Below are 6,221 nucleotides of genomic sequence, written 5' to 3'. Positions count from 1 at the left end.
TGGCTCACCTCCCACTTTTCTCCATTTTCTTTAACCATCTCCAATCCCTGACCCACTACCCTAGCATTCACCTCTCGCACAACCCCATCCATGTATAAGTTGAACAGCCAGGGCGACATAACGCATCCTGGACGAAGTCTCACCTTTACTTCAAACCACCCACTCTCTCCATTTCCAATCCTGACACAAGCTCTACTACTCTCATAAAAACTCTTGACAGCTCCCAAAAGCTTTCCTCCTATCCCATAAATCTGCATAACCTCCCACAGTGCCTTTCTGTCTACCCTATCATAAGCCTTTTCCAGATCCATAAAAGCCCAAAAAACACCCTTCCCCTTTCCTATAGCTTTCTCACATATCTGTCTTACCACAAAGATCTGATCTACACAACCTCTACCTGTCCTAAATCCACACTGTTCCTCACCAATTACTCCTTCTGTTCCTCTCCTAATCCTCTCAATCAAGATCCTCCCATAAGCCTTCCCTACTACACTTAACAGGCTAATCCCTCTGAAACTACTACATTCACACTTGTCCCCTTTTTCCCTTGTAAAGAGGAACTATACAGGCACTTCTCCAGTCCTCCGGTACTCTACCCTCTCTCCAGCAAACATTAAATAACCTCACCAACCAGTCCACCATCACTGAACCTCCCTTTTTCAGACATTCTGCATGGCATCCATCCAGACCAGGCGCCTTACCTGCTTTCATCATCTTAACAACTGCCTTCACCTCATCCTTCCTTATTTCTCCTCCATTCTCCTCACTCATCACTCTCATTTTCTTTGCATTTCCCACTGCAGCTATCTTTCCTTCCCTATCCTCCTTCACATTTAGCAACTCCCTAAAATATTCTGCCCATCTTCCCCTTACTGCCTTCTCTTCCATTATCATCTCTCCATCTGCACCTTTTACCTTTTCTTCCCTACTTGATTCGCCTCCTCTTCCTCTCTTAATTTCTTTCCAAAACATATTTTTATTACTTTCAAAATTTTCTGTCATACTCTTACCCCATTTCACATCTGCTCTCCTCTTTGCCTCCTTTACCTTTTGCTTTACTTCTCTTTTCTTTTCTTTGTACGTCTCATATGACTCCCCCGTCCTCTTTTGTAACCAATCTGTGAATGCTCGCTTCTTCTCTTCTACAACCTTCTTTGTTTCCTCATCCCACCATTCACTACCCTTTCTTCTATTTCCCCCTGTCCTTCTTGTTCCACACACCATCCTTGCACACTTTAAGACTCCCTCCTTGAACCATCCCCATTCCTCCTCCACACCCATCTCTGCTCCATCCTTTACTCCCTCCCACTCCTCCTTCAGCTTCTTTTCGTACTCCTTCTCCTTTTCCTTTTCATTCAAGGAGTTTACTCTAAGAACCTCCCTACCTTTTGTCCCTTTCCTCTTTCTCCATCTATCCTCCACTCTCAGCTTACCTTCCACCAAAAAAATGATCTGACATTCCCCCACCCTCCCCCTTAGCACATGTACATCCTTAACTCTTCCTATCATAATCCTATTTACCACTACATAATCCATTACCGCTCTATCTACCACCCTTCCCTCCACCACCCTCTCCCATGTGTACTTATGCTTGACTTTCTTCCGAAACACTGTATTTGCTATCATCAACTCTCTTTCTAGACACATTTCCACCATCAACTCTCCACTACGATTCTTTCCTGGAACTCCACACTTCCCAACCACTCCATCGATTGGACCATTTCCCACCCTAGCATTAAGTACAATAGAAAAAAAGGAAACCACAACACGAAATGAATATCGCTGATAAATTCAAAGAGAATCCCAAAGAATTCTATAGTTACATTAAAGATAAAGGCTGTTAGGAATCACATTGGTCCATTATTATATGCTGATGGTCAGTTTGAATATTCAAATGAAGGAATGTGTAATATTTAAAAAAATGATATATGTATATATATATGTATATATGTATATATATATATGTATATATATGTATATATATATATATATATATATGTATATATCTATTTGTATATCACCTCTCTGTGTGTGTGTGTGTGTGTGTGTGTGTGTGTGTGTGTGTGTGTGTGTGTACGAGCGCCGTGGTGCGACACACTCATCTGTGATGCGACGTTGTATTTGCCCAAGGAGTCATTGGATTCCCTCGAGCTCTAGATAATTTGGGAAAAGAAATGTCAGCCCTCAAGCATTACGATGTCGGACACCTTATCGCCCGAGGAGGATTCGCCAGCGTCTTCGCTGCCACCAGGATCAGCGATGGAAGGCCTGTCGCCATCAAGTGGATGCCCCTGATGAGCGTCATTTCCTGGGGGCGGCGACACGGCCAGACGGTGCCCATGGAGGCAGAACTACTGGAAAGGGTCCAGAATGTCCCGGGGGTCATCGAGCTCTTGGACTGCATCAACGACCAAGGCTCCTTCTTTATGATAATGGAGCTTCCCCCCCAGGGTCGTGTTGCTCGCAAGCTACAAGAAGAGCGACGACACCAAGCCTTTCTCCATGGGCGAAACCAGGAGACTCTTCGGCAAGATCGTCGAGACAGTCCAGGGCTGTTTCCTTGCCGGAGTCTCGCACAAGGATATCAAGCCAGATAACGTCCTGCTCTTCAGGGACGAGAGCACGGGCGAGCTTGATATCCGCCTCATCGATTTCGGCTGCGGGGAGCTGACCGAGCACCACTGGGGAACCTTCACGGGCGGAACTGCTCTCTACTGGCCTCCGGAGTTCGTGACAAACGGAAGGTTCCTGCATGCCCCGGCAGCAGTCTGGAGCCTCGGGGCGATCCTGTACCACATGGTGTGCCTGGACGACCCCTTCGACAGCCTGGCTTCTGTCCGGAAAGCCAGCCCGCCTTTCCCCAGTAGCGTCCCCCGCCTGTGCAGAGACCTCATCATGCGCTGCTTCGACAAGGACCCCTGGAGCCGACCCTCCTTCCGCGGCATCTTGTCCCATCTGTGGATGGTCGGTGGCCAGCAGCAGCAGCAATTCCCCTGCTTCCGCCTCGAGACGGTACGAGTCTTCAAGAACAGCAACCCGAAGCCCAGGAGAGAAGAGGGCCAGGGCCTCTGCCACGTCGTCTCGAGGGCGCTCAGCAGCATCAGATGGCCCCGACTCTGCTACGAGGCGTTCTCCAAACTTAACATGCGCTGCATGTTTGGAAACTCAAAGAGTAAACATGAAACTGAAAAAAGAGAAAGAAAAAAAGGCCATTTTTTTGCATAAGTGATAAATGAATAAAAAGAATAAAACAAAAAATAAAGATATATAATCTATAAGAAAATTATAAAACAGCCCAAAAATACAATACTGTACAATGGATAAAACGACAAAAAAGAAGCCCACGCACTGGGAAGCAAGAATCCACTGACAAGCAGAGTAAAGCCCTGTCAATTGCGGCCAACCACTGTTTTTATTGAGCCGATGTCGGGTCGCCTCCACACCTTCCCATGGCTCTGTGTGTGTGTGTGTGTGTGTATGTGTGTTTGTGTATGTAGTTACCTATTTCCCCAGTTGTATTTACCTCGTCGTATCTTACGGAAAGGGGAGCTACGCTCGTGGTGTCCCTATTTTTATCTCGCAGTATCTAGTTTGCTCTTAAATTCGTGAATGGTTTTTGCACACACTGCTGTTTCGTCCAATTTGTTCCAGACATCTCCCACTCTGTGTGGAAAGCTGTTCTTTTTCAAGTCCCTTATATAACTGTCCCTTTTGAGTTTCTTTTCATGTCATGTATTTCTCTTATCCCAATTTAGTAAGTCTTCTCTATCAAGGACTTCCATACCTCTCTTGATTCTACTGATGGTCAATAGGTCACCTCTTTCTCTTCTTTGTTCCAGAGTCGGTAATTCCAGCTTTGACAATCTCTCCTCATATGACAGTTTTGAAAGTGTTGGGGCCATCTTCGTAGTTGCTCTTTGGATTCTTTCAGTTTTCTTTATATTCTTTTTAGTACTAAGTGTCCATAGTATCGCTGCATACTCCAGTCTTGGCCTTATCAGTGTGACTAGTATTTTCTTCACAATTTCTTCGTCCAAGCAGGTAAAGGCTACCTTTATTGTTCTAAACAGGTTGTAGGTTTCTCCGACAATTTTATTGATCTCTTTATCAGGAGTCATGTCTTTTGTGATATTTACTCCCAGGTCTTTTTCAGAACTCGCGTTCTCCTCTCTCTCTCTCTCTCTCTCTCTCTCTCTCTCTCTCTCTCTCTCTCTCTCTCTCTCTCTCTCTCTCTCTCTGTGTGTGTGTGTGTGTGTGTGTGTGTGTGTGATTCACCTTGGTCTTTGGATCACGTGTTGGACTCGTGATCGACAGCTATTTCCCTCCCGGAAGAGAGCTCAGAGCTCGTATGACCAATCTATGGGTAATGCTATGACCTTACATGTACACACACACACACAACTCCCCGCCCACGAGATTTGGAGTAACGACTCGAAGCGCAGCGATACTGAAATAATTTCAGCCCTCGGCAGGATTCGAACCAGGTACCGCCGGTACCGCCATACTAACAGTCTGGGACTTTACCAACCGCGCCACCGAGTGTGTGTATTTACCTAGTTGTAATATACGGGAAGGGAGCTATGCTCGTGGTGACCCGTGTGTGTGTGTGTGTGTGTGTGTGTGTGTGTGTGTGTGTATGTGTAAAGTCTCAGCCTTTATATAGGAGCTTTGCTGTCTCATCCGATTGGAGACCTGTCGATCACTAGTCCGATACGTAGTTCAAGACCATAGTGAATCACACACGTGCATGTGAGACGCACCCGGTGGCAGGGAACAAGAACACTGACACTGCGTTTCCCCAAAGAAGCGTTCCCACTGGGCTTCTTTTCACCCGAGCTAACAATGGCATAAGCCTCTTGGAAACGAGGCTAGTTTAGTAGTTGCTAGTGCTAGCGACTTGTAAACTAGCCCTCTACTTGCCCCAATGCCAACTACCCTAGTGCTAACACGTGTCGTTATATAAAAAATTAGCATATGGTTGCATTATTTGACCTATTTTCTGTAAAATGTGTGATTTCCATGAAATTTGATCAAAGAGAAGTTATGTTTTTATCCTCTGCGAAATTGCCGACCGACTCGCTCATAGTCGACCAAACTCGAACAAGAACGGTTTTTGCTGAAATGGTTTGATGAAAGTACATGGAAATCAGACATTTTAAAGAAAATAGGTCAAATAATGCAACCATATGATAATTTCTTATATACAATCGTGCATTTCAGCAAAAACAGTTTTTGTTCGAGTTTGGTCGGCTATTAATGAGTCGGACGATATTCGTAGCTGTTGTCGGTAAGTTTGCAGAGGATAAAAACGTAACTTCTTTTTTTTTATCAAGTTACATGAAAATCATACATTTTAAAGAAAATAAGTCAAATATATAATGCAATCATATGCTATTTTTTTATAGTAGAATCGTGCATTTCAGCAAAAACCGCCCTTCTTCGAGTTTGGTCGGCTATGAGTGACTCGGACGGTATTCATAGCTGTTGTCGGTAATTTAGCAGAGGATAAAAACGTAACTTCTCTTTGATCAAATTGCATGGAAATCACACATTTTAAAGAAAATAGGTCAAATAAGGCAACCATATGCTAATTTTTTTATATAAAATTGTGCATTTCAGCAAAAACTGTTCTTGTTCGAGTTTGGTCGACTGTGAGCGAGTCGGTCGGCAATTTTGCAGAGGATGAAAACGTAACTTTCCTTTGATCAAATTGCATGAAAATCACACATTTTAAAGAAAATAGGTCAAATAATGCAACCATATGCTAATTTTATGGATAAGATTGTGCATTTCAGCAAAAACCGGACGGTAGTCATAGCTGTTGTCGGTAATTTTGCAGAGGATAAAAACGTAACTTCTGTTTGATCAAATTACATGGAAATCACACATTTTAAAGAAAATAATGCAACCATATGCTAAAGTTTTATATAAAATTGTACATTTGAGCAAAATCCGTCATTGTTTGGTTGAGGTCGGCAATTAGTAAGTCGGACGGTATGTGGTTGGTAATTTTGTAGAGGATAAAAACGTAACTTTTCTTTGATCAAATTACATGGAAATCACACATTTTAAAGAAAATAAGTCAAATAATGCAACCATATGCTTTATATAAAATTGTGCATTTCAGCAAAACAGTCCTCAACACTCCTCATCACTCATTCTCGCTAACCGTTCGTACATCCTTGTCGAGCACTATATATATATATATATATATATATATA

Source organism: Oratosquilla oratoria, chromosome 5 (genome assembly GCF_046742065.1).
Source record: "Oratosquilla oratoria isolate Oo_2021 chromosome 5, ASM4674206v1, whole genome shotgun sequence".
Lineage (NCBI taxonomy): Eukaryota > Metazoa > Arthropoda > Malacostraca > Stomatopoda > Squillidae > Oratosquilla > Oratosquilla oratoria.
This window is presented reverse-complemented; position numbering follows the sequence as displayed.